This window comes from Mus pahari, chromosome 8 (genome assembly GCF_900095145.1).
Source record: "Mus pahari chromosome 8, PAHARI_EIJ_v1.1, whole genome shotgun sequence".
NCBI lineage: Eukaryota > Metazoa > Chordata > Mammalia > Rodentia > Muridae > Mus > Mus pahari.
Genome location: NC_034597.1, coordinates 56324646 through 56348580, shown reverse-complemented (window position 1 = coordinate 56348580; position 23935 = coordinate 56324646). Strand labels below are relative to the sequence as shown.

Here is a 23935-nt window from a genome sequence, read left to right as displayed (position 1 = left end):
ACCCCTCCACACCACAGCACCCCCGCCATCACGGGCCTCTCCACTCCTCTGGGTCTCTGCTGCCCCAGGACTGTCTGTTAAGCTGAATGTGCATAAGGCACATTCCAGGGGTGGTGAGGCTGGGGTGGGCATTAAAACACCAGGGCTTCTGGGACCCAATTCCAGTTGCTGCTTCCCCAGCCCACAACACCATCAGGCTAATTGTACACAGACTAAATATCTCAAAAAGGTATCCCAAAGTTGGGCAGTGGTGGTGCATGCCTTTATTCCCCCAGTACTTGGGAGACAGAGGCAGGAGGATCTCTGAGATTAAAGTCAGCCTGGTGGTCTCCAGAGTGAGTTCCAGGACAGCCAATGTTACAAAGAGAAACTCTTATCTTGAAACAACAACAACAAGTATTCCAGCACATTCCTCCCTACCTCCCTCCTCTCCTCCTCTTTCCCCTCCCCTTTCCTTCCCCAATCCATAACCAGAATCCCATTAGGGCCATGGAGATAACTCAATATGTAAATTCACTTCCCATCAAGCCTGATGACCCCCATGATAGATCTGACTCCTGTAAGTTATCCCTCTGACCTCCATACCCACACAAATAAACAAATGTGGCAAACTGCAACTCCTAGTACCCTTTAAACACTTGTCAGCATCAAATGTCTTTGAGCTGTTCTATAAGCCTTTACTGTCTGCCCAGGCCCAAAAGTACCCTAAGGCTGATTTGTCTGGGTCCCATGTCACAGTCTCACCCCTCCCCTACCCCCCTTCTTTCACCAACTAGCCAAACAAGTTCTACTAGCAACCAGGGCTACAAATCCCAACCAAGACAGCTATAAAAGAAGTGGAGAGAGTGTGAGCCAGAGGGGATGGGAACACCCAGAGAACAAGGCCCAGTAAATCAACATGAGCAAAGCCCAGTGTTTTTATGGTGTTCCTGAACGTACAAACAAGTGGCTCTCCGGCTGCTGTGTCTTCTCTTGGGCTCTTTTCCTTGCCTTCTGTTGGTTTGTCTTGTCCAACTTCCACGTGATAGCTTTTGCTTTATCTTATACTTTGGGGGCCGGGGACGGGGGATGTATTTCGAAACTGGATTTCTCTGTATAGCCCTGGCTGTCCTAGAGCTTGCTTTGTAGACCAGGCTGGCCTTGAACTCACAGAGATCTGCCTGCCTCCCGAGTGCTGGGGTTTAAGGCCTGTGCCACCATGCCAGGCTCTGTCATGTTTTCTTAAATGGATAAGCACACAGATGAATGAAAACCTAGCCACCAAAGGTGAACAACAGAAACTGACCCTTCCGCCTGCGGGAAGAGGGACATCAGTCTTCCCCGATGGGATGGCACTGGGTATGTCAACCCCTCCAGGGCAGGCCTCACATCCAGGAGTAACTGACCAACGTAACTGCACGAGGCTTTTTTTTTTTTTTTTTTTTTTTTTTTGGTTTTTTTGAGACAGGGTTTCTCTGTATAGCCCTGGCTGTCCTGGAACTCACTCTGTAGACCAGGCTGGCCTCGAACTCAGAAATCCGCCTGCCTCTGCCTCCCAAGTGCTGGGATTAAAGGTGTGTGCCCCCACGCCCAGCTGCTACTTTTTCTTGATTGGAGTTTTGTGTTTTCTCTTTCTGTTGGGAATTGCTTTGTCTTCTTGGTGCTGGGTGGGGTGTGTGGCTGTTGCATTGGTTTTTTGTTTTGCTTTGAGAAAGAACTTAAAATTGGATAGGGAGGGGAGGGTAGAAGATCTGGAAGGGCTTGAAGGACTGAAGAATATGATCGAAACATTTCAATTCAAAAACTGTTTTAAATTTTAAAAATTAAAAAAACAAACAAACAAACAAAAAAACAAGCACAGCAAAAGGATAATAAGAAAGAGGCAGCCAGGTGGTGGTGGAGCACTCCTTTGAGCCCAGCTCTCTGCAGGCAGAGGCAGGCGGATCTGCTGGTTCTCTGCTCAAAGTCTGTAATCTGATATACTGGCAGCTTGACCAGGGGCCCCCAAGGAACAAAGCAAGAACGTGGCATGCAGATTCTCCAAGTTGGTGCCTTCACACTCTGAGAACTTTGTGACTACAACTTAAAAAAAAAAAAAGTGCCCCAGATAAATGGCTTTTAAACTGCAGCCACAGGACAGGCTGTGTGACCCAGTGTAGAGTGTCTCTGGTGTAGAGAGGCCCTGGGTTTCAGCCCAAGCACAGGAAGAAAAAGGAACACAGAGCAAAAGGAAAGCTAGGATGTAATGTCACTGACTGACAACAGGTGGCAGCACCAACACAGAGAAACCACCGGTCCTTTTCTTACCCTCCCTTCCCCCGCCCACTCTCCTCCCTTCCCCCACCCACCCTCCTCCCTTCACTCCCAAAGAAACCCAGGAGCTTTGCTGAGCCGGAAGTTTGGGGTTTCTAGTACTGAAAATGAAGCCGGCGGTGTTTCCAAACCTTGGTTCCCAGTCTTCAGAAAGAACCTGAGATGTTTGGGCAACAAACTCTGACGCTGTTTTTGGAAGCCTGTCTTCTTTTTAAAGAATGCTCTTCTGTTGGTTGGTAAGCCTGTACCTTCCAGAAGCCAGAGGATCTGCGCAAACAGGCAACTCGCCCGCTCCTGGCCTGCTTCCACAGGCTGGCTACTTTCTCCAAAAATCCACTCAAAAACACACATTATGCTTTCAGGATTCAGAAGTAATGGGGCAACAGCGACAGAAGTTGGCCGGAAAGATGGGTAGAGGAGCAAGGTCACACCTATTCTGGAAGTGCTAGCTGGTCACTTGGCATGGCAGGTCTCCCCCTGCCTCCTAGTATGCACACACCTTCCAGCTGGCCTCTTTCAGGACCCTCTTCCCCCACCAGGATGTTTTCTTGAGAAATACTCATGGTTCTGGGACCAGCCAGTCTTCTATTTGCCATGTGACTCTTTTCTGTGGCAGCAGAGAAAATTAGGAAACCTGTATTGTAAAGTAACAAGGACTGGATTTCAGCGTGTAGCTAAACACTGCCTTTCTGGTTTTCCGTTCTCCACTTACAGGATTCCTTGATGGGTCATAAAACTCATCAAGTGGTCTCTCAGAACATCCTAAGGGGCATCTGGAGTCCCAAATGCCGTCCATAGGAAAGGGATTGGTCAACGTCCAGCCTCAGCAACTGCATCCTGATGTGCTAATGGCCTTTAATGCAGCCGCCTGCTCTCCTCCGTTACATAACTGAACCTGACAGAACAGTAAAGCAAACTCGATGGTCCAGAGTCACAAACTGCCATTCATCACGTGATGGCTACCAGACAACAGCATCTCTCTCTCTCAGCACAAGTCTGCAAGTGCACAGAGCTGCAACTGACGGCTGTGCCTCTCACCACCCAGGGGCATTGCGGCATGCCATGACATCACCCAGCAGCACTTCCAGGACACAGGTCAGAAGCCAGCGGCTTATTACACAACTCATGGGACTTGTGTCAGAGTTGAGGAGGTGAGGTTTACAGCGAGGTTTCTAACTGCAAAAGCCCTGACGTTCACCAAGTTGATGATGAGGGTCGAAATGAAGACAAGAGGCTCCCGTTAAACTCCCGCTTTCGTGTCTTTACAGAGATCTCACAGCCAGCACATACACCGTAGCCTGAGTTTTTAGTACTTAATATTCTGGGTACCGTCCTCATCTTTTACTAGAGAACTACCAGGTTTCTTTTTTTTCCTTTAAATCTTTAATGTTTTAACTTGAATTGCTTTTCAATGTTATGTTCTAAATTCAACCAGAGGACAGAAGGTTAACAGGTGTCTCCTGTTTCCTGCAGAGCTCGCGGGCATCTCTATCCACACATGACTAGCTAGTATCTCGGCCGATAGGGGCCCTGTACACCTGTATGTTAACAGTGATTATGAGCAAATACATTCAAGACCATTGTGGTTCACAGGCTGCCATCTGCACTTTGTCACATCCCATCCCCACTAGCTGGTGGTTCTCAAGCCTTTGAGGGAAAAACAAAACAAAACAAAAAACCACCAACAACAAAACTTAACCTACTTGGATTTTTTCTCCCCAAAGACAGGAGAAAACCCTACCTGGTTTAAGTTAGAAACCCCAGGGAGGGGGCTGGAGAAAGGACTTAGCAGTTCACAGCACAAACTGTCCTTACAGAAGACCCAAGTTTGATTCCCACCCCGTCACTCACAGGAGCTCTGACGGCATTTTTCTGCCCTCTCTTTGGACAACTGCACTCACGTGCACACACCAGCCACAGACATGTAATTAGAAATAAAAAATAAATCTAAAAGAAGGAGGAGGAGGAGGAGGAGGAGGAGGAGGAGGCGGCGGCGGCGGCGGCGGCAGAATCCCGGTGAGGGTTAACCCAAAGCCTCTAATCTCAGCCATCCATCCAGCTCTTTGATGTGTGTGCATGTGTGTGCACACTCTGGGAACATGTGTGAGTCGGAGGGCAACCCCAGGCGTCTGTCCTCACCACCCTCCTGTGTACCCCAGGCTAGGGACGCTCACCCTGCTGCTCTTTCACTCTGTCTCACGTCTCACTGTAGGAGCTGGGGGAACAGATTTGAGCTATCGCAGTTTCACTGGGTCAGAGGGACTTGGGCACAGTTCTTCACACCTGTACAGAGAGCGCCTCTAGCCACCTCCCCAGCTCTTATAGGGTGGGAGTATATACACTTAAGAGTTTCACACCATACTCTTGAGATGCACAGCACATCTATTAGCGATCTACTTGGTATTTCTAAATCCACTGGCCTCGGGCTGGTGAGTGGGTGACAACCTGCGTCTGACACACTTGGTAGAAAGAAAGAACTAAGTCCTGCAAACTGTTGACCTAGATACATGTACTGTGGCATGCACACCCACACCCAAAACTTAAATAACATAGAATTTTTAAAATTTCAAATCTGCTGTCCAGGTAGTAAAAGTTTGAATTCTCGGGCCATTCTAACTATTGTCTTTTTTTCTAAAGGTTAAAAAAAAAAAAAAAAAAAAGTGAAATTTAAATAAAATCAGCCAATCAAGAATCAGGGCTGGACCCCTCTCCACAACATCCGGTAATGGAGTACGGGGCCTCTTGCTGTTGTAACAGATGTAACAGGATAATGGAAGGGAAGAATAATGGTCTCAAGTAACAGAGCCATTTTCATACTCCAGCGATGGGCCAGAGCGGCAGGTCATCCGATCTGGTTTGCAGCAAATAGCAAATGAACCTGATCAGCAAATAGGCCCGTGGGTCTCACGGCCCAGCTGGCATCCTACGGGGTGACAGTGGTGGTTCAGTGCTGCAGAGGGAAAGGAAGAAGTTCACAGCTCTCCCCAGCAACAGGTGCCCTGCCTGACCCGCCCCGTCCCGCCCCACCCCTCCTATGCACCTCCTCCTCCCAGTTCTCTCAGAAACAGAGCCCTTTGTTCCTAACTGTCCTGCTGGCTTGACTCTGTGGAACAAGACAGTGCTCAGCACTGCACCTAGCACCCAGGGAGGGCTCTCATCTGAAAACCTTAAACACCAAGAGCTTGGGTATGGTGCCACAATGTTGAAAATTCCACATGCGACTACCCGTGAAAACATGGGCACATTAAAAATAACATGCAAGGAGCGCCAGAGACCATCTGGCAGTTAAGAGCAGTCTCTCACAGAGGATCAGGATTCAGTTCCCAGCACCCACATGGCAGCTCACAACCAACAGGTCCAGGAGACCCAACCCCCTCTTCTGACCTCAGAGACCACTAGTTATGCACATGACACATACATACATACATACATACATACATGTAAGCATTCATACATACACACATACACACATACACACACACACACACACACACACACACACACACACACACACACACACGCGCGCGCGCGCGCGCACACCGTGAGAGAGAAATAGGAAAATTACGTTTATGGTATGTGACTATGAAACAGACGACTCAGGGTTCAGACACGGATTTTTGCAGATATTCCCAATTTGGGGGCAGGATGAAATAACTGATGAGCTTCTCTTCCCAGAGGTCTCTGCTGAAGAATATTCAACCAGCAGCACTGGAACTGCAGAGCCTTTTGCAGACTGTCATACTTTGTTTGTCACTCGAGGTTTGTTATTTTAACCAAGTCTTCCCAGGGCCCAGATTCAAGAATAGTTTGGGGCCAGGAAAAAATGGCTCAGTGGTTAAGAGTACTTGCTCCAGCAGAGGATCCTGTGGAATTCCCAGCACCCACATGGCAATGTGCGACCATCCCTAATTCCAGTTCTAGGGGATTTGATGCCCTCTGCAGGCCTCCTTGAGTACTGCATGCAAGTAATACAGACAAAACACTCATACACATAAAACAAATAAAACTGCAAATGAAACAAAAAATAGTTCTAATACCTGCTGCTTCCCCTGACATGAAGGTAGACATCAAAGCAAGGCAGATGGCTGGAAAGAGGACCCTGCTGTTAAGGGCATTTGCTGCTCTTGCAGAGGACCCAGGTTCAATTCCCAGCACCCACATGGCAGCTCACAACCCCAATTCCAAGGGTTCTTGTGCCCTCTTATGGCCTCTGTGGGTACTGCACACATGTATAAACATATACCCACACAGGCAAAACACTCATAACACATTTTTAGAAAAAGTAAAGGAGTTTTGTTTTGGTTGTTAGACATATTTATGTATTTGAGTGTTTTATATGTGTACCATGTCTGTGCCCGGCTCCCCCAGAGGTCAACAGACAGTATCAGATCACCTAGAGCTGGCGTTTCAGATCGTTGTGAGCCATTGTAGGGAGATTGAAACAGAACCCAGGATCTCTGCAAGAGCAACAAGTGTCCTTATCCACTGAGCCACCGCTCCTGCCCTAGGCAGGGCCTTCAGCAGCACTCAAACTCCGTTCTAAGACGGTTTTCCTAAGAGGCAGGCCTTGTAGTGCAGGCAAGGCTGTGATCCCAGCTAATCAGGAAGTTGAGGCAAGAGGATCCCAAGTTCAAGGCCTGACTAAGCTACACAGTAAGTTCAAGGTAAGCCTGGGAAACTCAGTGAGACTCAGTATCAAAGTTTTTAAAAGGGGGCTGGTGAGATGGCTCAGTGAGTAAGGACATTGACTGCTCTTCCAAAGGTCCTGAGTTCAAATCCCAGCAACCACATGGTGGCTCACAACCATCCATAAAGAGATCTGATGCCTTCTTCTGGAGTGTCTGAAGACAGCTACAGTGTACTTACATATAATAAATAAATAAATTAAAAAAAAAAAGTTTTTAAAAGATGAAAAGGATGGGGGTAGCCAGCCAGCATTGGAATAGCATGTACCAAAGCTCTGGGTTCAATCCCTAGCTCTGAAAACACACACACACACACACACAACCACAACCACAAAAGGAAAGAACAGGCAAAACCCAGGCAATATATAGGTGCAATCCCTATAGTCCTGAGGAGGCTGACGCAGAGGAGACAACACAGTGAGACCCTGTTTCAAGCCGGGCGGTGGTGGTGCATGCCTTTAATCCCAGCACTTGGGAGGCAGAGGCAGGTGGATTTCTGAGTTCAAGGCCAGCCTGGTCTACAGAGTGAGTTCCAGGACAGTCACGGCTATACAGAGAAACCCAGTCTCAAAAACAAAAAACAAAAAAGGCCCTGTTTCAACCAGCAGAAAATAAATAAATACATAACAGAGAGGGAATGTTGTGGTTAAACCTGACTGAAACTGGGCTCAAACTCCTCCCCGGAGGAGGAGACAGGGAGATAAAGGAGTGCTGACTTGGCATTCTCCCCAGAGCCAGGCAGGTCTCAGGGGAGGGGAGTAGCAGCAGAGTCTCCCCGGGGAGACAGGCCCCAGACAGCTGGCAGCTCTGTGGCTTTTCCCGGCAAGCTTGGGAGCCTGGTGCTGGAGCTCAAGGAGCAAACACTCAGGTGGTTCCCTGACTACTCTCAATTTAACAGACAATTCGGGGGCTTCTGCTCTTTCCTGACTGGGGAAGATCACCCTACCCCAGTAACCCAATAAAACATGGAGGATGGCTCAGGGGAAAAGATGCCTGTCACCAAGCCCGGGGACCTAAACCCGATCCCTGGGTCTCACATGGTAGAAGACTAGAACCACCTCCTGCAGGCTAGGCTGTGCTCTGGCCAAACTCCACATGCACATGCAAGGTACAGGCACAGGCACACAGTAAGTGAATGGAGGATCATTTTTAATTTGGAGGGACAGCAGTACCCCTTTTTTTTGCAGTGAAGAAAGCAAGGTCCCTTAAGAAAGCCACTCATTTGTCCAAGATCGCCTTAGGAACCCGGTGGGGGAACATTTACAGTGTTGGTGGCTCCTCTTGGGTCTAGTTCTCCCTTCTCCAGGAATCGGGGGGCTAGGGAGGATGACCCAGGAAAGAAGGGGCCTCTGGTGGAAAGGAGAGCAATTTTCACCTAGAAGGGTCTATGAAGGAGTGACAAGCCTGGCTAGCAAGATCCACATCCCAAAACATAAAGCAGAGACATGAGTTTAACTGGAAAGGGAAGCTAGTGTTAGCAGCACCCAAGGTCCCTCCCGATGCTCACAGGTGACGTTTTCCTCCTTGAAGAAGGAAGCAGAGCATAGGATATAATTGTTTTTTCTTTTCTTTTTTCCAAAGAAGTGCTTGGAGCAAGTACCCTTTAGAACTTGGCCACCATTTGAACGGATTAACCTCAGACCCTGGTGATGCCAAATAAACAGAATGGCTGCTGACGGTGAACCCACTTAGAAGAGGCGCCTGCAGGGTTCAGATGTCACTCTTATGAATTACCACATTCCCTGACAAGGCCAAATAAACAAGCAGCGGGCTTGGTGGAAGAGCCAAAGTACCTGGTGATGCTCCTGGCTGAAATCAATAGGTCGCCCGGCAGCCCTGCACCTTCCCTGTGGCGGAGAACCAGGCTCCGGATGCCAGCCAAGGTGCCAGCGATTCAGGCACCAGGCTGGAGTGTGAGACTTACAACTAATGATGACAAACAGTGCGCGCGCGCACACAAGGGACACTGTGCCTGCAAAGACACTCAATGAGGAGGGTAGAGATCAAGGCACCACCTAAGAATACCTCAGGAATCAGCGTCCACTCCAGAAGTCACCAACAACTACCACCTTTAAGTCCGAAGCTCCGCACCTCACCTGTGAGGAGACTTCATCTGCCTCACTGGGCCAATGCCTGCACGCTGTGCCAAATCCAGAAGGACCATGTTCCTCTCATGGCCGTGAAGCCCGTGCTTAATAACATAGCAAGTGACTCTGGGCTCTGCACAGCCACTGTCCACCAGCAGCCGTCTAGGAACTGGCATTGCACCGGGGTACCCTAGCAGAACCTGAAATACAACTACTTACTCTCAAGGGAATCCAGAAGCCCTACCATGGGTGAGCCACTAATTAACTGAAATCCCAACCAAGCTGACTTCAGCAAGCTAGGGGAAGAGAAATCCAACCTCTTGCTGTTAGAGGCCTCCTGGCCAACAAACCCCCTGGGGTCAGTCCTCAGCGCATACTCAATGCAAGCCTGGACATTTGGGGAGTCCAGAGCGAGGGCCTGTCTCCCACATGACCAGGCGCCTGTCACCTCTCTTCAGCCACAGGCTGCTCCCCTGCTCACTCCCCTGTGCCTACATCTGTCTTGGGGCCCTGCCCAGGGTGTTCAAGGCTGACTGCCAAACTTCCCCGGGGTGTGGCCTGGCCAGCCTCGAGGAGCAGATCCGGCCCACACTGGTGCTAAGACACACTTGAGCACTGACTCACCAGAAACCTGGGGCCAGCGGTACCACTGAGCAAAGCCCGAGCCCCTAGCCATCTGCTGACACAGCGGTGTCAGGGCCTAGGTCCTGAAGATAATGCTAAGTGGAGGAAGAAGACCAGGATGGTTCCAAGCCTGCCTTAGAGAAGTGCATGAGGCCTGCCCAGAGTAGAGGCACACACCCGTCTATGACCCCCCGAGCACAGGTGCTCATGGCCACTTCATTAGAACGGTTGGTTACAACATCAACAGACAAGCACAGTATAGGAAACTTGACACACAAACCACAGTCTTTCAGAGGCTGTGTTCAGGACCAGTCTAATAGCTTTGCTGATCCAGCTACCCAAGCTCCAGTAACTCAATGTGCAGTTCACAACTTGTACTTCATTTAAAACTCCTAGATAATTCAAAAGATATGCGCCCTGGCCATCCCCATTTTCCAGATAAGCAAATTGAACCCCAGGGAGTTTGAGCAATTTTCCAGAACCACAGACACAGAAACAACAACTCTCAGCTGGGAATTCAAATGATCTGATTCCAAGAGGCCTGAACTCTCAGGACAGCCAGGATGGTCACGCAGAAGTGAGCAGAGGCCAGACTGCCTAGGCGGGATGACTCCTGAGGTTCCTTGTTAAAGATCTTAAGTCATGGCAAGGTCAAAGTGGCATGGGTGGTTGTGGCACGAAAGGGGAAATGGGCCCTGGGGCAGTGATCCAGGATGGGGCTCCCCCAACAGCAGGGCCACCCGAGGAGAAGGCACGTGTCAGCCCGGGCAGCAAATGAGCTCACTGCCCGACTTTGTGATCTTCAGGAAAAAAATAAATAAAGCTTCTTTGTTATGCCTTGGTTACTACACCTGTGAAATGGTAAACCACACACACACACACACACACACACACACACACACACACCACATACACACCACACACAGTTTTTCAAGATAGGGTTTCTCTACATAGCCCTGGCTGTCCTGACACTCTATAGGTCAGGCTGGCCTCAAACTCAGAGAGCCTCCTGCTCCCTCGTCCCGAGTGCTGGGACTAAAGGTGTGTGCCACCACTTCCCGGCTATTTATTTGCTTTTCAAAAATGTTTTGGGGGGCTGGGGAAATGGTTCAATGAATAAAGAGTTGTAGGGATCAAAATCTGGATCCCTAGAACCCATGTACATGCTAGCCAGAAATGGCAGCCCACTTCTAAATCGGGCAATTAGAAACAGAGATACAGGATCCCACAGAGTAAGCTGGCTAGCTGGGCTTACCAGCCAGCTCTAGGTTCAGCTGTGAGATTGACCAGAGGAATACAACTGAGAGCAATCAAGGCTCCCAACCTTGGTCTCCACAAAGACAGACACAAGTACTCGCACACATCACACACACACATCACACATGCACACACACACGGAGGGGGTGCCTTGGCTTTTCGCAGTCTCAAAACTCTTCATCCTAAATAATTTGATTCTCCAGGTCTGAGAGAGAAGATAATGAGGAAATGCATGTCAAGTACAGAGCTCAGCTATGCAATAAATGTCACACACACACACACACACACACACACACACACAGCCAACATCTATAAATAAGTATAAATTTGCTGGTCAATTAAAAAATAAAGAAAACAGCTGGGCAGTGGTGGCGCATGCCTTTAATCCCAGCACTCAGGAGGCAGAGGCAGGCGGATTTCTGAGTTCGAGACCAGCCTGGTCTACAGAGTGAGTTCTAGGACAGCCAGGGCTACACAGAGAAACCCTGTCTCTCAAAAGAAGAAAAAAAAAGGAAGGAAGGAAGGAAAGAAGGAAGGAAGAAAACAGGGCTGGAGAGACGGTTCAGAGGTTAAGAACACTGGCTGTTCTTCCAGAGGTCCTGAGTTCAATTCCCAGCAACCACATAGTGGCTCACAGCCATCTAAAATGAGATCTGGTTCCTACTTCTGGCTTGCAGTTATATATGCAAGCAGAACACTGTATACATAATAAATAACTTTTAAAAAATAAAGAAAACAGAGATCTTTATATCAGAAAGAAAAAATTGCTTAATATATCATATGGAGCAATGAGTTGGGTAGTGACAGGAGTAAAATAAAGAGGTAGGGTGTGGGTGTGGGCGCACATGTGCATGTTGTCTGTGCACTGAGTAGGTACAGGGCACATGTGAAGGTTGGAGGACAGTGTGGGTGTTAGTCTTCGCCTTCCACTTTATCGTTTGCTGGTGTCCTGCAAACACCAGGGTAGCTGGCCCACAAGCTTGAGGGAGTCTCCTGCCACCCCTGCCAGTTCACCAGAGAAGCACTGGGATGACCAGAGTGTGCACCATACCTACTGTCCATGGGTACCGTACTGTACTGAAGTGTGTTCCTGATTTTTGTGGATTCTGGAGATTCAAACTCAAGTCTTCATGCTTGTAACATCGCCCCAAGATAGACTTCTAACAAAAGAGATGGGGTTGAGTAAGGCTGTGTCAGGTTTGTGATACAGTACTTGGCTAGCATACACAAAGCCCTAAACTTAATCCTAAGTACAGGGACCAAATAATAGACATTAAACTATAGGCAGTGGTGAGAGTCAAATTTATAGACAGTCTATAGGGTGGCACTCTAGTAGGGAAAACACTAATTATAATACTGGCTGGTGAGAAGGCTCATTAGGCACTTGCCAGACAATGTGAGTTTGATGCCTAAGGACTCACACAGTGGAGAGAATTAACTCCTCTAAGCCATCCACTGACCTCTACTTAATGCACTGTGGCACACATGTCCTCCCCACACCCCCTACACACACAATAAATCATCATTAACATTTAAAAGAAAACAGAATTTACCACTAATAAGGACAGTGGAAGACAACAACAACAACAAAACCAAACCATCAGAATCTTGCTAGTGTAGTACAGTAACGCTCCCACATTAGGACATGGACATCCATATGGACCAGAATGCCATCCGACTGTAGGCACAAAGGCCAAAAGCAAAATGGCATTTATTAGGGCACACACCTGTAATCTCAGCATGGAGGCAGCTGAGCAGAAGGACCAAGACCTTAAGGATGGCTTTGGCTAGCATAGAGAGATCACATCTCAAAACAAAACAAAAAGGCATTCAGGGGCTGGAAAACAAAACGAAAACACTGCAAATAAAAGGCAAAAGATGACTCAGCTGGTCTTCCAGTGGAGCTAAGTTCAATTCCCAGCACCCACCTGGGCTATCTCATGACTACCTGGAACTCCAGCTCGAAGCCTCAGAGGAGCCGATCCCTCTGTCTTCCATGGACACATGCTCACACTTGGAAAACACATACACACAAATAAATCTTTTCTTTTTAATATATTTATTTTTATTTTATGTACGTTGGTGATTTGACTGAATGTATGTCTGTGTGAGGGTGTAGGGTCCCCTGGAAGAGAAGTTATAGACAATGTTAAGCTGTCATTTATGTGCTGGGAATTGAACCCAGGTCCTCTGGAAGAGCAGCCAGTGTCTTTAACTGCTGAACCATCTCTCCAGTCCATCCCACCCCCCCAGTAAATCTTTTTTATAAAGTCATCCTGCCCAACACACTGCAAATAAAAAACATAACTAATTTTAAAAATCAGGAAGGAAGGACACAGCCCCCATAAAATTGGAAAACTACCCACCCTGGGACAATGGTCAGTCCCCTGAAACAGAGACAAACTGCAAAGCTCTGTGCTGTGTGGTGGACGGGGCAAGCTAAAAGGTCAAAACCACCTCTCAGTGCCCCACCCAGCTGAGCAGTGAAACCATGCTTGGTATTCTGAAGAGCTCAAGGAGAAGACCCACAGGTGAGTCTAGTCTCCAATGAGAGTGAAGCGCTGAGAACTGCCCATTCTGGGTCCACCGAACTGCTCACCCACTCTGTGACTCTTCTTCCCACAGGCACTATCAACATGCCGAAGTCCTCTGGGCATGGGCCCAGATCTCAGCTTTCTTAAACACCAACCTTTCTCACCTACCAGCACTCGGCCAGCATGGCAGGCAAGATCCAGAGAACACACACTGCCTAGCAAGCTCTAAATTCCACTCTCAGAGTACAATGCAGGCATCCTTCTGTCCATGCTAACCTAAGTTCAGAAGTGCCCCCTACCACGTGTCTTCATCAAGATGTATGACCCTTACCCTACTACCCAAGAACTCCTCTTCCCCAGTACCCACCGAGAGAAACCTCCCAAGAGCTGTAAAGGCTGCAACAATGTCTCCTCTGAGGGGATTTGGAACAGAAAAAGATGAGCGGTAACTCCTGTGTCCATCAGTTAGGAAAGAACGAAACAATTGTTCAGCCTTCTAAATCTAAGGAGGAAATAAAATTGAGGCGACTTCACACACACTGACAAGATACCCTAGTAAGATATACCCACATGCAGTACAGTGTCCTTACCGCTTATGTCCTAGAGGCCAGCTCTAAGTATGCAAAGCATCTGAAGAATATCAACAACCCTAGGACAGTGGTTAACCTCTGGGGGGAGGGGAAGGGAGAGGGGAGGACTAGGATTAGAGGTGGTTGTCAAGAAAGCCTTTTTTTTTTTTTTTTGCCTGCTTAAAGTCTGTATTTTTCTTCCCCTATAGAGGGTATGTCTGCATATTATTTATGCACTAAAACTCTCACTCATTTAATTTTTTTTAAAGAAGAGTTTGAGACTCCGCTCGATACATTTTAACAATGTGTTTAGTTAAGAGTGATTTCCACTGGAATCTGGCCCCTGCCTGCCAGCAGGCTGCAAACTCAGCAGTGCACAGACTGTGTGTGCTTCAAGCCAGCAGCTCGTTTTGCAACACGGATCTTATTTCAATCTCCCAAGCACAACTCAAGTTAAGTCTGTGGAAACTCTGCAGATGGTTAAATTTTATGTCAGTTGAGGGGGGGTGGAGTATGTCATGGGGACTTTGGTAATCCAAAGGGACCTCTCCTTGGAGCCATTCCAGTTCTAACCCATACTGCAGGGCTCCAAATCGACAAGCTAAAACACACCCTAGGCACACGGCCCGCACGCACGCACACAGCAGTAAGACAGTTCCTGCCCCATCATGCTTCCTCTGACTTTTCCAGCTGGGACTCAATCTAGATCCCTTGGGCTACTGAAGAGGAAGTACCTAAACAACGTATAAGAAAAACAGTACAGCGTTAGTACGGGGGCCACCTACTTATACAGGAAGAGGATCCAACCCAGGGCCTGATGCAGGCTAAAAAAATCACACCCCAGTGACAACTGCCTCAGCCCCAGACAGTGTTATTTACACACACAAATGCACACACACACACAGTTTCTGTCAAAACTCATTAAAGAACACAAAAATCTGAAATTTCACCTGTACTTAAATTATATCTTAAAAAAAAGAAAGAAAGAAAAAAAAGAAAGGAGCAGTGGTATTCACCTTTAACTCCACTCAAGAGGCAGAGTTAAATGGATCTCTGAATTTGAGGCCAGCCTGGTCTACATTGTGAGTTTCAGGACAGCCAGAACTCTGGGGAGAGGCCCAGTCTTTTTTTAATAAACAAATAAAATCTCAAACACAGCTAAGCCATGGGACCCTGAACTGTTTTATAGGACACTAGAAACCTCTGCTATACCATGTAAGGAGCACACCCTGCATAGTGACAGTTACATAAAAACAGGTGACAAGGGGCTAGAGAGCTGGCTCAGTGGTCACAATCACTTGTGCATTCGTAGGACTCAGGTTCTCAGCACCCACATAGTGGCTCAAAGCCATCCTGTAACTCCAGCACCATGGGTGCTGATACTCCCTTCTGGCTACCCCAGGCATGAGGCACACACATGGTGCACACACATGGTGCACAGACATACAAGCAGGCAAATCTCATACACATTAAAACAAATAAAGCTTTAAAAAAATTTTTTTAAAAAGCCCAGTGATAGCGGCAAACTCCTTTAATCTGAGCACTTGGGAGGGCGAGGCAGAACTCTCTCATGTGAGAGCTCCAGGCCAGCCTGGTCTTCAAGTTCCAGGATAGCCAGGGCTACACAGAGAAACCCTGTCTCAGAAAAGAAGGGAGCGGGAGAGGAGAAAAGGCTTTATTACCGCCTACATTTAGCCAGTGGCTGGCTGTTTTTAACCAAGTTTTATGACTTCCCAGTACTCAGAGAACAAAATAGAAAACTGAGAACTGCTGGTTCTTCCCAGTTTGCTTTTTTTTTTTTTTTTTTTTCACCACTTTTTTTTTTTAAGATTTATTTATTTAATATATGTAAGTACACTGTAGCTGTCTTCAGACACCCTAGAAGAGGGCGTCAGATCTTGTTACGGATGGTTGTGAGCCACCATGTGGTTGCTGGGATTTGAACTCAGGACCTTCAGAAGAGCAGTTGGGTGCTCTTATCCACTGAGCCATCTCACCAGCCCCCCAGTTTGCTTTTTTAATTTAAAAAAAGAAAAAGTATCTGGATGTGGCTATCTATACGTGTAAACCCCAGTATTTGAGAAGCTGAAGCAGGAAGATGGAGTGTTCAAAGCCAGTCTGAGATACAAAGTGAGGTATCTCAGGCGGACTTGAACTACGATATACTCTGTCTCCAACAAAGGCAAGACCTGAAGGGGCTGGGATATAGAGCAGGATCTGGGTCTGATCTGCAGAATCCACGCTAATAAATAAATAAATAAATAAATAAATGCCATGTATATTGCATTTGTAGACAGGCAGATCTCTGGCAAGTTCCAGGCCAATGAAACCCTGTTTAAAAAAACAAAACAAACAAACAAACAAAAAACTGGGTAACACCTGAGGTTGCTCTTTGCCCTACACACACACACACAATGTAGCTTACTGGTTCAGCCTTATCTAACAGGCATAAGGTGTTAGGTTCCATCTTCAACATCACACCCAAAGAATTACATGTTAACCTAATTTTTCTCCATAACCACAACATTCGGAACAAAGACCCGATTTCCAGCACCTAGACAAGTATAGACACCATGCAAAATACAAGCAACATGGAAATAAAGGGGAGCTGGCCCATTATCCCATGTGAGCAACAGCCAGACTTAACCAACTGCATCTATAATCTCGGCCAGGCTCAGCAGTCATTCTACTCCTGTAACCCTAGAACTCAAAAGACAGACACAGGAGGGTCATAAGTTCAAGTCCATCAAAAAATACATACTAAGACCCTGTGTCAAAAACAAACAAGTGTACAAATATCTTGTTTCAGTTCTACACAACCACTTTATGTGTGTCCCACGAGCCACTCCCAGAGTTGCTGGGTTCCCGAATCACCTCATCCATCTTGTCAAATGATGGTTCTTCAAATGCCAAAATAGGAACGTGAATCACACGGAGACAGAAATCAGCTTGTGACAGTCCTGGAAGATAAACTCAACCAATACAGTCTCTAAGGAGCTGGGATTAGCCCGATGCAAGGCCCATCCAAGCAATACCAACAACAGCAAAAGTCACCCCAAACATCCAGACTGGTGGTGTGGCTCAGACCTGCACTTCTAAAACCGAGGCAAGATCACAGCTGTGAGTATGAGTCCAGCCTGTGCTATTTGAGAAATTATCTCAAAAAAGAAGTCCAAGTATGGTGGCCCATAGCGTTAATCTCCGCACTTGGTAGACAAAGACAGGTGAATCTCTGTAAGTTCAAGACCAGCCTAGGCTACATAGAGAGCACCATACTAGCCAAGGCTACATGGTGAGACCTTGTCTAAAAATAAAAAAACAGGTCCAAAGGTTGAAGAGACAGCTCGGTGATAAAGAACTTGAAGACAGGGGTTCAGACCCCATAAAATCTGAGCAAACTTGCTGGCACTTGTAATTCTAACACTCGGGAGGGAGAGACAGAGGGCCCCTACTACAAACTCATGAGCTAGAATAGCCAGACGAGTCAGTGAGCTCCATGTCCTGGAAGAGACCCTGCCTCAGCAACTAGCTAACATGGAGAACGCCGAGCAGACACCTGATAGCCACATCTGGCCTCTACATCCATACTCACACGCACACATGACCATACACATGTAATCATACATACACAGACGACACATACTCTCTCTCTCACACACACACACACACACACACACACACAAACAGATCAACAGAGCAGAGTGTTCATTATGATCTGCCATCTGCCCCACTTCCTTACCTTTCTTGAGGACCAAATTCAATTATAACAATCACAAAACAAGTCCCAACCCATCTCAAAAAGGCTAGAACCAGGCTGGAATAGGACCCCTGTGCTTGTCTTTGTGTGAGGTCCAGGTTCCATCCCCAGTACTGAATAAACAGAGTTGAGACTTATGTAGTGATATTGATTCAAGAGGTACAGCCACCATTCCATGTCATCGCTCCACCGTGACAAGTCACTGAATCACTAGAAAACACCTTGACCTCCTTCTTTCTTTTCTGAACATCCCTGACTGATAGCTTAGATCCAACTTGAATGCACCCAACAATGGGAAGCTCACTACCCTCAGGCAGTCATGTCCACTGTTGGACAACTTGCCAACTGGAAACCCTTCTATGTGCTGAACGGCGGTCTGCTCACCCAGGGTCTGCCGTGAGAGACCTGAAGGCCCATTGGCTTCAGAGGCAGAGTCAGTGTGTGTCGGATTAGTGTCAAGAGCACACGTCACGTCCTCCGACCTCGACCACTGCTTTTTACTAAACATCTGAGTTGATCTTCCGAATGAACCCTTGGGCAGGAACAACGTCTTGGTTATTTTTAAAACAATTCCTAAATGCTACTTTTCATAACCTTGTAGTATTCCATTTTTATAAGATGCGTCCACCAGAACTCCTTTACCATTACACATGCCTGTAACCCCACCACTTAGGAGGTGGAGGCAGGAAGGCTGGTAAGAACCTCGGGGCCATCTCGGGCTACATAATGAGATCATTTTTCAATACATATTATCCAGTTTCTGGGTAATCTCTCTGTAAAACATCATCTACCTTTTGGATATGGTCTCAGAAGAGTAACTTCTGACTGCAATGCATAAACATCTCAAAACATTAAAGCCCAATTTTGTTTTAATTTTCTAAGTGGTATTTATTATACCATATGTGCATGATGGTAGGTCAGGCATGTGTGGGGTGGCCCGTGTATGGAGGTCAGAGGACCTTCCACCTTTACAAGAGTTCAGAGGTCACACTTGCTGCGTTGGAGCAAGTGTCTTTACCTCTACGTTTAAAATGTTTCAAGTCGCCCTAGACATTCATGCATTACTGAATTTCTTTCTAACTCACCTTCCTCATTCTGACTCTGAACCTTGGTTTACTGCAAAATAAGCAAACCCTTCCACTTCTGTGACTCTTAAAGGAGATAAACATCGACACCCCCAACACCAGAAAAGTGCCTAACCAATCAGAAGCAGCAGCCCGCAGCACACATCTTTTGCTTTCAGACCTCCCTCGAGGCAGAGGCGGGGCCAATAATTACGTTCTTGCCTGTGATTGTCTAATCAAATTAATACCACCACGCAGCCCACCACACTTGACCACCTATGGTTTAACATGAACAACTGTGTGTGTTTTGTTTTTGCTTGCTTGCTTGCTTGTTTTTTAAGTGTTAAATACAGCTGTGCGCACACCTTTAGTCCCAGCACTCGGGAGACAGAAGCAGATGGAGCTCTGTGAGTTCGAGGTCAGCTTGGTCTACCGAGTGAGTTCCAGGACAGCTAGGGCTACACAGAGAAACCCTGTCTGAACGGAAGGGGTGTTAAAAACTTTACTACTTGAGTCTAAACCTACTGGGGAATGAGGGAAGGAGGAAAGGCAGATGGAGGAGGGCACATGGGACATGAAAGAGGAGAATACTCTCAGGGTCTCAAGAGGACACACAGGGAGGAAGGGTGTAGCAGGGGTGAGGAGATGGGGGGGAGAGGAGCCACAAAACGAGCAAGCCACACCTTGTTCAAAAAGGCACAATGATATTTAATACACTGTAAGCCGATTTAAAAAATGAAAATAGCTTTAAAAAAAAAAAAAAAAAAAAAGTTTACTGGGACTGGAGAGATGGCTCAGTGGTAAAGAGCACTGACTGCTCTTCCGAAGATCCTGAGTTCAATTCCCAGCAACCACACGGTGGCTCACAACCATCTGTGATGGGTCTCTGATGTCCTCTTCTGGTGTGTCTGAAGATAGCGACAGTGGACTCATATACATAAAATAAATAAATCTTAAAAAAAAAAAAAAAAAGTTTACTAAAGCCAAAAGGTAATATAGCTGCTAGCCCTCAGTCATCAATAAAACAGGAAATGGATTTAGTTTGATAGAACTCAGCTGACTTCTAGCTACTCCTGCGTCCTACAGACACATTAAAAAAAAAAAAAAAAAACAGAATACAGTTAAACTTTCTTTTTTTTGTTTTGTTTTGTTTGTTTGTTTGTTTTTTGGTTTTTCGAGACAGAGTTTCTCTGTGTAGCCCTGGCTGTCCTGGAACTCACTTTGTAGACCAGGCTGGCCTTGAACTCAGAAATTCTCCTGCCTCTGCCTCCCAAGTGCTGGGATTAAAGGCATGTGCCACCATACCCGACAGTTAAACTTCAAAAAAAAAAAAAAAAAGGTCTATGTAGCCCAGGCTGGCCTCAAATTTACAATCCTACCTCATCCCCCATCCAAAGTGCTAGGACTATGAGCCACCAAGTCTAGCTTCCAACTTCTTTGTTTTTCTATGGCATCAAAAGACTATTTTTTTTTTAATAATTGAATTTTATCCTTCCTATACAAAAAACAAGAATGGGGTGGCTACTGGCTGGCGAATAGTAACCCCCTCTCACTGTAGCTCATGTGGGAAGGCCTCAGAATCACAGGTGACTATGGATTCTCCAGCATACACTAGAATGTTCTAGACTACAAAAACCTCAATCTATTCACTTCAGCTGGTCACCAAGTCAGACTAGTTTATCTGGAGTCATTTCCATATTAACACCTAGACTTGAACCAACTGTTCCACAGCCTCTCTGAATCTTAGAGCCATCCCAGGGTAAAAAATTCAGAGAGAGATGGCTTGGTCCTTTTTACTCCTCCCTTAGTACTGTCTCACAGACGAGATGCAGGCCCTGAGAAGCCACTGCCTCATGGCATTTGATAGTCCTGACTCGACATCTCACCAGGTTATCATCATCCTTAAATGATATGCCTGGAGTCACCTAAGCACGAGAGCCAGAAACCTACAGTGAAGATGCTGGCGAGATCCTGGCATCCCTGGAAACAAGTGTCAGCCTGACTTATCCAGTGGAAGTTTGCTTTAAAGAGTACCCTTCTGATCAGGCAGTGGCGACAAACACCTTTGGTCCCAACACTTGGGGAGGGAGAGACAGGAAGAGTTCTGTGAATTCAAGGTCAGTATGTTCGTGTTCCATAGACTGGGCTCCAAGATAGCCAGAGCTACACAGAGAAAGAAACTCTGTCTCGAAAGAAAGAAAAGAAAAGAAAAGAAAAGAAAAGAAAAGAAAAGAAAAGAAAAGAAAAGAAAAGAAAAGAAAAGAAAAGAAAAGAAAAGAAAAGAAAAGAAAAGAAAAGAAAAGAAAAGAAAAGAAAAGAAAAGAAAAAGAAAAAAATTTAAAAGAAAAAAGAAAAAAGCCATTCTGGGGCTGGAAAGATGGGTCAATGGTTAAGATCACTTTCTGCTCTTACAGAGGACCCAGGTTCTAAATCCCAGGAGCCACATGGAAATTCACAGTCCTAACTCCATTCTAGGAGATCCGACATCTTCTGGCTGTCATTCACACTACACATGTGGTATACACACATACAAACAAAAACATTCACATGCAAAAATAAATCTAAAAACATATAGTCCTGATCAAATAAAATATCTCCAGGCTCATTCCTCCTCAGAAGCAACAGCCTCTGATTGGCATAACACAAATTCACTGCACGCAAATATCCCAGCCGATTCCATGTCATGCCCTTCCAGAATCTTCCAGTGGCCAACCAGAGCTCATGACACAGATCCCAGGCTCCTGGCCTTGGCATTTAAGGTCTTGAAACCTGAGGTCCCAAAGCCAAATGCCTATAAATGCAAAGAATGCGAAGACCACTTCAAAGCACCAGGGAACACTGAGACCATGCCAACAGGGGACTATGAAGCCTGTCTTTTGTACTCAGCAGGCGCACATCCCTCAACTTGAGAGAGCTGACATGTTTGACTCCTCAAAAGCCCCAAATCCAGAGGTGTTTCTGGACTGCTCCAGTTTTTCTTTTTTTAAACTGTGGTGATGCATGCCTTTAATCCCAGCACTCTGGAGGCAGAGGCAGGCAGACAGGTCACTGAGTGGGAGACCACCCTGGTCAACAGCCTAGCCAGAGATACAGAGTGAAACTCTGTCTCAAAAAAAAGGGGGGGGGGGAACTGGAGAGATGGCTCAGTGGTTAAAAGCACTGACTGCTCTTCCAGAGGTCCTGAGTTCAAATCCCAGCAACCACATGGTGGCTCATAACCATCTGTAATGAGATCTGATGCCTGCCCTCTTCTGGTGTGTCTGAAGACAGCAACGGTGTACTTATTTATATAACAAATAACAAGAGAGAGAAAGAGGGAGAGAGAAAGGGAGAGAAAAGAAAGGGAAAAAAAAAAAGAAAACCTTTGGAAGTTTGGTGTTGTCTAACCTATAAGTCACTGACAAGTGCCTAAGCCCTATACTCCACATGTCCCTAAGCCACCTTTCCAGTCCTCCTCTTTCACAAAAATCTCTGTTCCCTCTCACACACAACCATGGTATGCATGCCTAGCCCCGGCCCTCACTCACTACATGTCTCTCCCACACAGCTCTGAGGTGCCCCAAACTTCCTCCCAGACTTGGTTATTCCCAGGCCCATCAGCACACACCACTGTGGGGCCCTCCCTCCTCTGCCCACTTCTCCAGCCCTTTCAAATACTAATTTCTCATCGTGGCATTTAACACTCTGCCTTGCCCCTTCTCCGGGATTATCTTATCTCTCCAACTAGACCATAAACCCCCCCACCTCTTTGTTGAGCGTTCAGCTACCTTCAGCCCTGGGAGGTGTAGCTCTGTACACAGACAGCTTCATAAATAGTTCAAGAATGAGGAAAGTCTCCCAGTGCTTTTCAAACTGTGAGTGGATTATGATCCACTAGAGAGTGGTTGGATCAACTTGGTGGGAAACAAAAGCAATAGGACAGACAATTAAAAAAAAAAAAGTCCAAGGTTGCGCCAAGGAAGAGGTTAAGGCTTCAAAACTGAAACAGAGTTTTACATACACAATTAGGTATATAAAGTCATAATGTAAATTTCCTTTCATTATTTTAGTTTTAGAGATTATGAGTGTGTATGTGCGTGTGTGTGTGTGCATGCGCCTGCACTTAGAGGAATTGCTTCTCTCCTTCCACCATGTGAATTCCCAGGATCAAAGTCGGATCATCTGTCTCAACAGCAAGCCCCGCTGCCCATTGAGCCATCTTGTCAGCCCTCAACTTTCTTACCGTAGGTCACAATCACGGTCACAACTGCATACAAACAGTGCCCTACCACGAGCCATTCAACTTCTGTCTGTTCTGTACAACTAGTCACGATAAGGAAAAAAAAGCCTGTGACAGCTCAGGCCTGCCAAGGCAGGAGGATTGCTGTGCATTCAGGGCCCCTGGGTTACAGAGCAAGAAGGACTGAAGTGAAGGAAGGAAAAGGAAGGAAGAAGAGGAAAGGGAAAAGAAGGGGAGGAAGACAGGGAAGAGAAAAGGAGAGGAAGGTAGAAAAGGGAAAGGGAGAAAGGAGACAAGAACATGGCCCTTGTGGCCTCCAGTCCCCATCCCTCAAGCCCCCCTTCCCCTCAATTCACTGATTCTGCATCTCAGAGAAGTAAGCAGCTGAAACAAAGATTCCAGCTCATTCCACAACCTTCTGCAATCATAATTCAAATGCAGATGTTGCAAGCTGGGGGATCTATTCAGCAAAGCACCCTAAGTCACTCTCTGCAAAAAGAGAGCAGAATCCAGTGGACAGGGAAAAAAAATTCAAGAGTGCCAGCGGCTCCCTTCTATGCCTTCTCACCAGAATCCTGGGACAGGGTTACTGGATGGCACTGGGATAAACCAGGCCCACAAAAGGTCCTAAATTCCTCTGTCTTCCTTTAACTTGTCTTGCTGTTCATCCCTCTGCACGAACAGCCCAAGAGACTTACCTTAACATCTCTGTAAAGAGTAAAGTTCAGCACACAGCAGAGCCTAATAACATTCTCCTCCAGCAAAGCCCACCCCGCTTCCCTCCACCACCACCCCACGCCACCCCACCCCCTGTTATAATAAATGGCCTCATTTCCCTAGAAACCCA

General features: G+C 46.8%; 1 protein-coding gene across 1 annotated transcript in view; it reads right to left on the bottom strand.

The window, feature by feature from the left end:
* Znf395 (zinc finger protein 395) overlaps window positions 1-23935 on the bottom strand; it is a 38531-nt gene that overhangs the window by 12259 nt on the left and 2337 nt on the right. The window lies entirely within an intron of this gene.